At 37.4% G+C, this 12,886-nt stretch overlaps 1 protein-coding gene and 1 long non-coding RNA gene across 2 annotated transcripts in view; one reads left to right on the forward strand and one right to left on the reverse strand.

Annotated features, from left to right (window-relative positions):
- The window catches only part of LOC139358100 (uncharacterized), a 32,421-nt gene extending 20,919 nt beyond the window's left edge, over positions 1-11,502 (reverse strand). The window contains exons 1-2 of the long non-coding RNA XR_011612426.1: positions 11,429-11,502; positions 9,467-9,596 (exon numbers count right to left, since the gene is read on the reverse strand). This is a non-coding gene — a long non-coding RNA (uncharacterized lncRNA). The remainder of the gene's footprint in view (positions 1-9,466; positions 9,597-11,428) is intronic.
- LOC105498714 (G protein subunit alpha q) overlaps positions 1-12,886 on the forward strand; it is a 321,416-nt gene that overhangs the window by 285,473 nt on the left and 23,057 nt on the right. The gene's annotated exons all lie outside the window — the stretch shown is intronic.

Consider the following 12,886-nt stretch of genomic DNA (forward strand, 5'->3'; position numbering starts at 1 on the left):
GTGCCATCCACACTGAGGCTAACTCAGAGGGGCCTTGAGTGCTCCTTTTAATTTGGTTTCTTTACACTTCTCCAGCATCACTTTCAACAGTCCTGTCATCAAAGCTTACAGGGAAAAGACTCAGATTTTGCTTTCAAAAGAAGTTTTTTCCCTCAACTTTATCCCAACACACAAACAAGAGAAAGTGATTTTAAAGATGCCATCCTGACAGGCAAGCAAGTACACAGAGTAATTTAATATCGTTAAATATTCCACTGTCTTATGAGCTTTTTAATTAATTCAAGTATATGGGTTTTTCAAGGGAGACTAGCCAGTGCCTTTTCTGTTGTTCATATTGTGCAATAATGGGCTTAGGTAGCATGCTGGAGAATAATACTCATGATCCACAGATAGATACCAAATTAGTATTTCGAGATCTTTCTAGGGAAAATGGAGAAATTTTTTTACATCGTGTTATTTATCATGCTATACTTCCTCTGTCACCCTCAATCATATCAACACATGCCTGAGGATTCTTAGGAATATGTTTATGGGCCTAATAGACATCCTTGACTCTGTGAAAGGTTATCTGTTCACTAACTAAAAAGAAGCTCTTAGTCTTACTCTTCATCAGTCCAAAGGCAATGGTATCCATAGAGCTATCTGGAAGGAAAGCAAGCATGACTGACTACTTCACAAAAGGACTGTTTATCATCTTAAACCTCAGAAAACATGTTAGATGCTGATAGACGTAAATGCTAAGATGTGCCTTCTGTAGCTATTTCATATCTTACCCTGAACCTTTTTCTTCAGGGTGTGTGTGCGCGTGCGTGCGCGTGTGTGTGTGTGTGTGTGTGTGTTTGTGAATGAGTATACCACCTCCCGATGATCATACTGAAGAACATTTGCCTCGGGTATGTGTCTGAGCCATGTGTCTTCGAAATTGAACTTATATCCCATTTATGAAAAAACTCAATGAAGCCAACTAAATCTTTTTTTTTTTTTTTTTGAGACGGAGTCTTGCTCTGTCACCCAGGCTGGAGTGCTGTGGCGTGATCTCGGCTCACTGCAAGCTCTGCTTCCTGGGTTCATGCCATTCTCCTGCCTCAGCCTCCCGAGTAGCTGGAACTACAGGTGCCCGCCACCACGCTCGGCTACTTTTTTTGTATTTTTAGTAGAAACGGGGTTTCACCATGTTAGCCAGGATGGTCTCAATCTCCTGACCTCGCGATCTGCCCGCCTCGGCCTCCCAAAGTGCTGGGATTGAAGCCAACTAAATCTTTATCAAAAAGAATGTTAATTTTGAAATTGCTCCAAATTTAAAGTCACTTGGGGAGAAATAAAATTCACAGGCATACAGAATAACGTCTGTAGAAACCCAGTGACATTGCACAAATACTTCAGTGTTAAGAGGTGTAGTAACAGACACAGGCATTTCCATCTAAGAACACAAGGAAACAAAAGAGCCTTGGAATGAAGGTTGAGAAAACCGAGTTCTAGTCTTGGCTTCACCAGAAATACTTTGTGGGTTTGGGAACAAGTTACTTAACCTGTGCAGGTTGCAGTTAGATCAGCTGTAAAAAGAGGAGATTGGATTTGAATGAACTCCACATTCCCTTCTAGCTTCATTCCTGAGTGCTTGAGGGGGAGTGTGAAGCACGCATTCAGTACCTACTCTACCTCCCAGTGCAAGTTACTGCAGCACGTGAATGAGACACTTTTTAGTCAGTGTAGACTCAGAGTAGTCACTTCCTAATAAGGATCTAAATGAAACATTAGAACTCATCTTAACCTTTACAGATTTTCAAGTTTTCAAATTTCTGTAATACTTTGGAATACTCCTGCCATGTTTACTGAGGTACATTAACTGCAGTTTTGCCTAGAGACCTCTCTACACCATGTTTATTTTGTTTTATTATCTGTTTGACAATTCAACTGCAAACAGAAATACTTGTCAGAGTGATTAACTTAAAGTGACTACAGGTTTTAAAAAATGAAGTTTTCCTTCCCACTGTGTGCTTACTGAGATAAAGTTGTTTTGTCATCCAGTTCCAAGGGAAGCATTTTGATAGATGAGTCTATCACACAGCCTGAACATGAGCACTGTGTACCTGCAACCATCATTTTTCAGGACAATGGCACCTCATTTTAGATGCATTTTTACATTTCCCTTGGCAGGGCCACAGTTCTTGTGTTCCTATTAGAAGTTAGAATTAATATAATAACTTCACTTCAGTAACCTGTTTTTTTCTATTTTTTGTTTTGTTTTGTTTTTGTTTTTTTGGAGGTCTCTCTGTTCCTTGCCTCATTTCCTAGTTGTCCTAGCAACAGCTATCAAATTGAAATTACAGGAAGTGGAAGGTCTTACTACTAAGGAGAAGGAAGAGCTGTTGACTCAGATACAGATTCTAATTTTTGGTATCCACATGGGGGCAGCATTGCTTTAAGTGAGGTTGTAGCTCTTTCCGTGTCTCTGTCTGTCCCCAGCCCACCTGCCCACCCCATTATAAAATTTCTGTCTGCTTCTAGGCTAACCACACTTATTCATGTCTTTTCTCTACTGGGCTTCCTGAAGTACACTCAACTATCTGAAGAGATTGCATACGAATTTATTACATGAAAATTACAGCATCTGCTTTTCATTTTACTGGTTACATGCCAGATATGTATGTAGAGTTAGTTTCAATACAGGAGTATTTCAGGCCCATGTATTCAATTAAGGAACCCACCCAGCCCATTCTAGGATATTTTTATTCTTTTAGCAATACTTTCAGAGAAAATGTGAAATTCTTGCAGATCTTAGCAAGGCAAGACCACAAAGCAAGTTCAGCAAAATCTTCCAAAAATCAAGGCATTAGGCAGTGGTTTGAGGGAAAAGGCAGGCCATTCCTAATTTCCCATGCCTGGAATAATATTGAAAGCAGATGCCTAACAGCCCTTGTAATCACCTTTATTGCTAAAATGGGATTCACTGACTTAACATGATAGATGCTATTTACTCTACAAAGCGGGGAAGGATTTGTGAAGGAATACACCAAAAGGGAAAAACTTGAAAAGGCAAAGCAATGCTGGGTCTCCACTTAGTAGACTCGTGAGTTGGTATGTATTTAAAGCACTGTACAGTAGCACTGTCTTCACAGGTTAGATAAATGCCTATTTTCACTGTTGTTCAGAATGTTCATTTCAACCACCAAAAATTTATTGATCACCTACCACAGCAAGGTGATGTTTGGGCGTTGGGAGAGAATAGAGAAATAAGCAAGACACAGCCTTGAGCTCCAGGAAGCTCAAAGTCAGTCAGGGTTGGTATAAAACTTACATGAACAATTACAAAGAAAAGCCCAGAGAGGTTAATAGAGCAAGTGTTCTTAACAAGCCATACGTGATTTCAGGGGAGGGAGGGATTCATTTCCAGCTTGATTACTGGGAAGACTTCAAGAAAGAGTTAGAAATAAAAGTAATAAAACAAAAAATATATAAGCATATTCAGGAAGGTTGAGCTGCGCCATTTGGCTGGAGTAGGAGTTATGAGGTCAGCTTCTGTATACCATCTTGAAAATGACTTTCACTGACTCATAAATTTTCTAAATTACATAATGATGATAACATGATCATTACTAGTGGGATTATATTATCACAAAAACCTCTTACATTTAAAATGTTCTTATTAAGGCCCCATCTGTATTTGCTAATTAAGTAAAACTGTATTATGATTAAAACTGCAGGGAAGAGGCAGAATGCTTTGTTTGCTTTGTTTTCATATTTTACATTTAAGAAAGATTGAATATCAAAAACATCTGTTTCTGATAATCCTATAACAAAGTTTTTAGTCCATGCATTAGAAATCTTTTGGTATTGGTAGAAAGGAATTGTAAGATTTCTTCTTTAATATTAATTTGGTATTTATAAAAGAAAATACATTTATAGCTGATTTTCAGTGGAAATAATATTTTTTAAAGATGTACCTTATGTGACTAATGAAATGTTCTTTGCCAGTCTGCACATCTGCAACCAGATTTCAAAACTATATATTCATTGGCCACAGAGACTTTGTAGCCCAATCTTGCAAAATATTTGCTATTGTAGTATAATTGAGAATACAATAGTCTAAATTAGTGAAGAAATACAGAATGTGAACAATTACAATGTATGAAAGAATGTACACTTTTTTTTTCATCACATCGAAACCCATTTACTGGGTCATAAAATCAATGTAATAGGTCTTGTTAGCATATTTTTTATAGGGAGGATGGGATGGAATTGAGGAGAATAGCGTACATTGCATATTGTAAGGAAAGGTATGGTTTCACGAAATTATCTGTGCTTCTGTGTGTGAATATACTGAATTGCTGTGTAAACTGTATTTCTTACTGTGGATTGTTATCATTAGTTTGAAAACATTATTTTAGAGACATGTCAATTTGTGCATAGTACGTGGAATTAACCCAGCACCTACTGGCCTGGAAGACCCATCCAAGTCCCATTATTAGCAACTAGAGAAAAATTATATGCATTTAGTATATTATTTATGGAAATAAATGTTTCTGAAATCCTCAGTTCTCAGCAAAATCTTACTCCTGTACAAGACATTCTTGGGAAACCTAAACAAAGAGAAAAGAATGGATAGAAGGATCTCCTGACATATTCAAAGCCTTCTGCCTGTTTTCCTGAATAACATTCTACCACCAGGTTAAGGGTGTTTATTTATAGCAAGGTGTACACGGGGGTGAAATGCCCAAGACCCCTCACTTTATAAGGTCTTAACTGGCATCAGCTCATTGCTTCTGTATAGTGGAGCCTCATTCCTTACAAGGTATTGGTTAGAGTGCGATGTTTTGACTTAGACCCAAAGCAAGAATGGGGCCATGGCAGTCAGGGAGAGAGAGAAAATGCCAAAACTATGGAAAGGATAGAGAACCTGGCGACAGTGAAGAGTGAAGATCCTGCAGCCTTCCCAAATGCTGAGGTCAAGAACATGGGGCAGGGAGATAGTCTAGAGCCAAAGCTTGAAGCCAGAAGTGTTGGATATAGTCAACCACTGGAAATCTGTCAGAAGCCAGGGTCCCGGCCAGAAATATGGCCTTCCTTCAGAACTCCCCCTTTCCCTTTCCTGCCCTGAGGAGTCATTCCATCCCTGTGTTCAACTTTTTTATACTGGTGGGATCTGGCTTATAATAACAGGACCAGTCTGATACAACATCTGGACTGGCTCCAGTACCTGGGTCATACCTCACTGGGCCAAAATCCACTTATTAAACACTTGTCATTTATATTTACTTTGTAATTTATTAAACATTTGTCATATTCATGCTGTGCTACCTATTTTCATATTCTATCTGACAATAACAGTTGACATTTTCTCTCAAGAAGTAGGGATAGCTGACCGGGCGCAGTGGCTCACGTCTGTAATCCCAGCACTTCCGGAGGCCAAGATGGGCAGATCATGAGGTCAGGAGATCGAGACCATCCTAGCTAACACGGTCAAACCCCGTCTCTACTAAAAATACAAAAAGTTAGCCGGCGTGGTGGCGGGCGCCTGTAGTCCCAGCTACACGGGAGGCTGAGGCAGGAGAATGGTGTGAACCCGGAAAGTGGAGCTTGCAGTGAGCCGAGATCACACAACTGCACTCTAGCCTGGGTGACAGAGCGAGACTCCGTCTCAAAAAAAAAAAAGTAGGGAGAGCTGGAAAATTCAGCAAAGAAGGGTTAAATAACTTTTCCTATTAGCCAGTGCTTTCAAAGATGCCCCAACCCTAGAATTACAGATTTTACCACTTAGGCTACTAAGCTAGGCTGTTGTTTGAAACTGACCTGTCACCCAGGCTGGACAAGTGTTTAATAAGTTACATTTAAAATATAAAATAAATATTATTAATTTCTTATAATATATTTATTATTTTAATAACTAGGTAATATATGTTCATTATTTAAAATTCCACATACATAGAAGGCTACAAAAGAGAGTGAAAACTCTCCCGTATTTCCACTCTACCTCCCCCATTTTTAAATTTGGGTAACTACCACCAGCAGTTTCATATGTATCTTCCCAGAACTTTTATACCTGAAACAGTATATCTTTTTTTAAGTTTAAAAATCAGTTTGTATTTTTATCAAATAATGGTTTACAAAGCCAAATAACTAAAAAAGACATAAAAATTTTAAAACAGCACTTTCTCAGTCACCATCACCACCACCCTCTGATAACCAGGGGACTGCCCTTAACTCCTAACTCTTAGTTTCTGTTACTGTCTTCATGTCTCAAAATGGTGTGCTTTTACTCTTTTTTGCTTGTTTTGTCGATTTTATTATCTTCTCTTACGGTAGATAAAAATCATGCTGTCTTAACATTCCCACATTTTTCTCCCATCCTTTCAACAGTTATATAACCCAATTTTTTGATAATTTACTGTTTACACTATTTGACAATGTAAATGTTGTTCATTGATGAGCTAAGTAGTAAGCTGTAATTTCATTTTTTTATTAACTTTTTTTCCCATGAGTTAATTGCCTTACATTTTAATTTTCTTTGTGTGTATCTCTAGCTGATTCTTTTCTAACTCATTGACAGATCTGTGAAATCTTTCAAAACATGGTCAACATATAAGATAATATATCAGTTTCTTTTTTTCATTTTAAATCAGAGATCTCCCTTTTGGCTTTGTCTTTTCTAATCAGGACTGGTTGTTCCCTTGCATTTTATACAGTTGTCATCCTGGGACCTTGCTTCACTGTTGCCCCAGGAGTTCATTTACATCTTTCCTGTGTTGAGTTCCCTGTTTCTGGATCCTACGTTGTTTTCTTCCTTGGCTTATTTCCTTATTTTACTAGGACATATCCTTCTGTAGCTTTCTGAGTAAGGATCCAAGGAACCCTTGGAATAATTTTTAAATTCCATTCATGTCTAAAAATATCCCTATTCTGCCCTCTAACTTAACTGATATTTTGGCTGGGTATAGAATCTCAGATATAAATCATTCTGAAAACACTATTTCATAGTCTGCCAATGATCCCTTTCAAAAATCCACGGCTCTTCAGCTTCCTTATTCTTTATATATAGTGACCTATTTTCTATGAAAAGTTTTTAGATTCTTTTATTTATCTAAGATAAAATTCTGAAATTTAAGGAAGGATCTGTTTTAGCATAGGTATTCTTTCTTCTTCTTCCACCCCCAGCCCTTCTGGGGCCCTTTAACCTAGAGATTTAATTACAAGAAATGTTCATTTAGTATTCATTTGAAAGTTTCTTCCTCTCCATTTTCTCTTGTGTTCTGTTACTATAACTTCTTTTAGCTGAAGAGGAAACTACTTTTACTAATTCTTTTTTTAGTTTTCTGAACTTTTCTCTCCAGTTTTCTATTGCTTTTTCTGCTTCCTGAGAAATTTTCTAGAATTGTCTTTCAAATTATCTTTGTTTTTGGCTTTCATAGATTTTCTTTTTTTTTTTTTTTTTTTTTTTGTTCATGACCTGCTGAATCAGAGATTTTTTTTTTTTTTGAAACCCTAAGAGATCTTTTTATTCTCCAAATGTTTTCTTTCTGAAGTATCAGTATCCTATTTTTCTTTCAGAAAGAGCTGAGGATTTTTTTTCCACTTTAAAGTATTTTAAGTTTTCTGCATTGCTCTCTTTACACTGATCTCTGTTTACTTCTCCCCCTTCCCTACTCACTGCCGGTGTGTTTGCTAGGTCTCAGTATTTTCTGCTGGAGATTTTCTTCAAAGGTTTGGTATTCCTAGGTGTTTTACAGCAGTGAAGCACTAAACAGCTTTTCTCCCTGCCTCCTCTCCAGGCAGTTCCCTGGGTTAGGAGTCTGGGTGTTGGAGAGTGTAAAGATGGCAGAACCCAGATGTTTCTCCCGTCTGTCCTGCCTCTTCTTCAGCCCAGTTACAGAAGTAGGTGCCTACTGGGCTTTTCCCTGCCTCTCGCGGAACTGAACCAGTTCGGTCCTCCACTCCTCTGTGTTAATAAGCATTATCACTTAAGTGTTTCCAGAGCCTATCGTTTACTCACACAAATCTCAGCCTGATTGAAATATGGAAAGGTGATTTTTTTTTTTGAGGGTAAAACCATTTTTATTTTATTTATTTATTTATTTTATTATTATTATACTTTAAGTTCTAGGGTACATGTGCATAACGTGCAGGTTTGTTACATATGTATACTTGTGCCATGTTGCTGTGCTGCACCCATCAACTCGTCAGCACCCATCAACTCGTCATTTACATCAGGTATAACTCCCAATGCAATCCCTCCCCCCTCCCCATGATAGGCCCCGGTGTGTGATGTTCCCCTTCCCGAGTCCAAGTGATCTCATTGTTCAGTTCCCACCTATGAGTGAGAACATGCGGTGTTTGGTTTTCTGTTCTTGCGATAGTTTGCTAAGAATGATGGTTTCCGGAAAGGTGATTAATAGTATTCAGCATCCTTTCTGGGTTCACTGCAGATACCACATATTTGGCTAACATCCTTCCACATCTGTGTCTTGAATTATTTCCCAGTTTCTTCATTAGGTTTTGTTGTTGCTATTGTTATTTCATTTTATTGGGGTTTCGGGGAACAGAATGAAGTAAATAGTTTTTTCCTGGAAGTTCCTGGAGATTTTTATTCAAATATAAGTTGCCCTGGGCATTTTTCAGAAGTGTTGAGTCATTTTCAGTTTTTACCTTTAGTTATTTAACAAGTTTTGAGTACCTACTAATAGTAGCATACAAGTTATTCTTACAAGTTATTATATTACCTAATTATCCTTGATTATGTAATTTTCTTCATAATCCTCCACCCACCCCATTTTGTCCTTTTAAAAGTTTAAATCATTGGAAAGCTTCCTCTGTAGTCACAGTGATTTTGGAAATTCCCTTTCACCTTCATCAGAATGCATTGGATTAAGCAAACCAAATAATCTCTTTCAGTCTGTCTCAATCTTTTAGGACTGGTGTTACTTTTAGAGACACATGCTATGTAATTACACTGGAGAGTTGCATTGCTGATTGGTAAGAATATAGTTGTAAGTGCCCAGGAAAAAGGGGTTGGGGGAGAATTAAGAGAGAGTTAATTATCCAAAAGGCTCGGGCTGCCTTCATGAAATGAAGGCAAGCAGTCAAATAATGTGATGGAGAAATCGGATCTGTTGTTCCCACAGTTGGTCCTGGTTCCTGGATGCCTCATGTAGTGTGAGAACTTCTCAGTGCAAAATGCAAGCCTAGTTCAGTGACACTAATTCTTGTTCAACAAGGCCCCTAACTACAAACACAAGACAAAACCAAACTTCATCCTTCACTACAGTAACTATAACTTTCCTGCCACTCAGAGAATGGCAGTCTGCATTCGAAACATGGAATGGCAAGATGGTCTCATGGTCACCATGGGGTGCATTCAAAATGTACTTTTTAAGGGCAGTTTAGACTATGTATGATTCCTTCCTTGCACTCTGATCCAAATTGCTATTAAATTACATTCCTAAAGTCAGAGGAAATACATAAATCTGTGTACCTTTTATTTTATCACAGCTGTCATGAGCACATGGTCACTGCCAGAATTTCTTCTGCTTTCAGTTTCTGACTTCCTCTGGGAAGCTGAGAGTTAGACCAGGAGCAGCAGTTCCTTAATCACTTATTCAAACCTTAAGGAAGATATTGGTGGAGGGTGGCAGAAACAGTTTGGGGAATTTCAGATGTTTTTGTAGTTGAATAAAACCTTACAGCTTATAAACTTACAAAACCTCAGAAATGTACTATTCAACAAATATGGCATATCTATCAGTCAGTTAAAAAAAAAAAAAAAAAAAAAAAGATCAGCCAATCCAAGTGGATATTAGCCATAAACTGAATGTCAGCCAGCTCATAATACACATTCTTCCTCAGTAGTTGAACTCTTACTGCCTCACTCTGTCTCTGTGGCAGCTTTGAGATCTTCAGTACTCATTTCCCTCATCTGGTCTATTTCAGCAGTAGAATTGGTTCTGATCCCTTCTCCCTTTATCCTTATTTAAATACTCTAGTTTTCAAGACACTTGTAGGTTCAAAAATGTTCCCACTTATTTCTATTCTCTGGATACCTGAAGAGTTACCTCACCCCAGAGGTTTTAAGTGTGCTCTACTCTTTCATGGTTCTGTGCCAGCTGTGGGCCCTCTCTTGCTGATATATATATATATCATATATATATATGATATATATATATACATATATATGATATATATATATACACATATATATATATATATTTTTTTTTTTTTTTTTTTTGAGACAGAGTCTCACTCCGTCACCAGGCTGGAGTGCAGTGGCATGATCTTGGCTCACTGCAACCTCTGCCTCCTGGGTTCAAGCAATTCTCCTGCGTCAGCCTCCTGAGTAGCTGGGGCTACAGGCGTGCGCCACCACGCCCAGCTAATTTTTGTATTTTTAGTACAGACAGGGTTTCACCATATTGGCCAGGGTGGTCTCAATCTCTTGACCTTGTGATCCACCCGCCTCAGCCTCCCAAAGTTCTGGGATTACAGGCGTGAGCCACCGTGCCCGGTCTCCTGCTGATCTTTGTAGTAGCACCTGCTATAGTCTGTGATTCTGTGCTGGTGACTGTGGAACAGCTCTCCCTCATCTTTTACCCAGCATTTTTTCCCAACTGAATCACTGGCATTTGTTCATGTATTCATCTCTCTAGGTTTTCCCTCAGGTCTTTCAACGTTGTCTGCTTTCTTCATGATGCTTGAATGATCTTCCATTCCACCCCACAATCCTTCACTGTAGAAGGAGCTTGATTGTCTGATTTGTATGTTTCTGTTAGTTGTATTTAAAGGTGTGTTTTTGTGTTGGATCTATCACCCATCACACTTGTTTAACAGCTTCTGGAAGAGATCTCTTAACTTCTTAACACAGTACAATTTTCTTACCTAGTGGAACATTGGGGTTTTTTTTTTTTTTTCTCTCTTTTCTTTTTTGATTGGGGCAAAATACTGAAACCTTAAACCTTAACACTTTACAACCATTTCTCAATTTTTCATGGGTGTAATTAATGCCTTTTGTCAAAAAATATGTAGTTCTTCCTAAATTTTATACCATTTTCACATTCTATATTAATTAGTCACATGTACATTATATGGAATGCTGGGTTTAAAAAGGAGGTACAGAGAAAAAGCTCATTTTTTTCTCAAAGCTTGTTAGTGCAAAGCTAATTGAGCACTTTACAGTTTGCAGGGAAGGGGGGCCTTTTCAGTAAACCCACATGTATTTGAGTGAATTTGTTGTACCTACAAGTAAGTCAAGATGATGACACTGATTTTTCAAGCAGACAGTAAACATTGCTTTTAAAGGTGCCAGGGGTCTTGCTCTAGTGTGCACTGTCAGAGGCACTGGTAATAGAACATGGATAAAACAAATCATTGAAGTCTACAGATAATGTAAATATGTAACAAGATTTTAGCCAAGAGTTTACCCAAAAAAATCTCATAATCGTACCTTTTAGTAGATACAGAAACCAAAGCTGAGTGATGTATCGTCCCTGCCCTCCTTCACTTGTCAGTCATTCTCCTGGAAGAATCAAGAGGAAAAGCGGGGATGGAGTAAATCCACATGCAGATTATTATTAGTCTCTCATTAACAAAGAATGTTTATAGAATTTTTTTAAGCTGCTTAAAGTATTATGAAAAGTTTACCTATGTCTTCAAATGAGGACTGTTTTACAGTAATTTTACGGGTTTAAAATGCCAAATATATGGCATTAAAACATCTGGAAAGCCATTTTTTACATGTGTGCAACATCTGGCTAAATATAATGCCCTAACACTAAAAGTTAAGTGAATGAATTAAAACACTGATTGTCTTTCCTATGTTGCATCCTCTGTGCCATGGGAAGAAATAAAATGGATGCTTTTTGGGGGGAGAAAAAGCAAAGAAAGAGACCTAATATCTAACCAAGAATTACGGGGAAAAAAAGACAAGGAGAAAATTAAGGCTCAAAGATACAATGACAGATTTATCAGGGGAGACCTTACTTTTGCTTTTATTTCCATATATGTGCTTTGTTGTACATAATAAATTGTACAAACATAAGTAAATATGGCCAGACTTTTAAAACGTATATAAAAATTGGAATGTTGCTACTAATTCAAGTAGCTGTGATAAATATTTACCTTCCTTCTACGTGTGTTACTCAACTTCCTTTTTATCAGTCTTCTCATGCCATACAAGTATTCAACGCTGTTATACAACAAGAGTCAGTAAACTCTATGGCCCACAGGCCAGATCCAGCCACTGTCTGTTATTGTACACTTAGCAAACTAAAATTGGTTTTTACATTTTAAAATGGTTGAAAAAAATCAAAGTAAGAATTTTTATGACACATGAAAATTACTTGAAATTTAAATTTCAGCATCCAAACAAAGTTTTATTGGAACCCAGCCACACTCATTTGTTGCATATTGTCTAGAGGTGCTTTCCTGCTACATGGGCAGAGTTGAGTAGTTATGACAGAGACAGTATGGCCAACAAGCTAGAATATTTACTATCTGACCCTTTATAGAAATGCTTGCCAATGTCTTTTACACACTAAAATGCTCTTAGCATTGTCTAGTGTATATGTGCACTAAACAATGCTAGTTATTAACATTGAGCTTCATATAAAATAATAACATTTATATAGCCAAAAATACATATCAGAGTCTAAAAAATTTCATCCTGTATTGTTCCTGAAAAGACTAAAAAGAAAACCAACTATTAATTATATAACAAATTCATTATTATTTAAAAATAATGTAACATGGTCTTAAGGAATATAATATGCTAAGCTCATTTTAAAAGGACTTATATTCAGAATATTTTATGTATTTTGTATGAAAAAATTTTTAAGCCAGCAAGTTACACCTGCTTTTTGTCATTTGATCAATGGATCTGCTTATTGCTGTTCTTCAGTTCCAA

Source organism: Macaca nemestrina, chromosome 14 (assembly GCF_043159975.1).
Source record: "Macaca nemestrina isolate mMacNem1 chromosome 14, mMacNem.hap1, whole genome shotgun sequence".
In the NCBI taxonomy this organism is placed as follows: domain Eukaryota; kingdom Metazoa; phylum Chordata; class Mammalia; order Primates; family Cercopithecidae; genus Macaca; species Macaca nemestrina.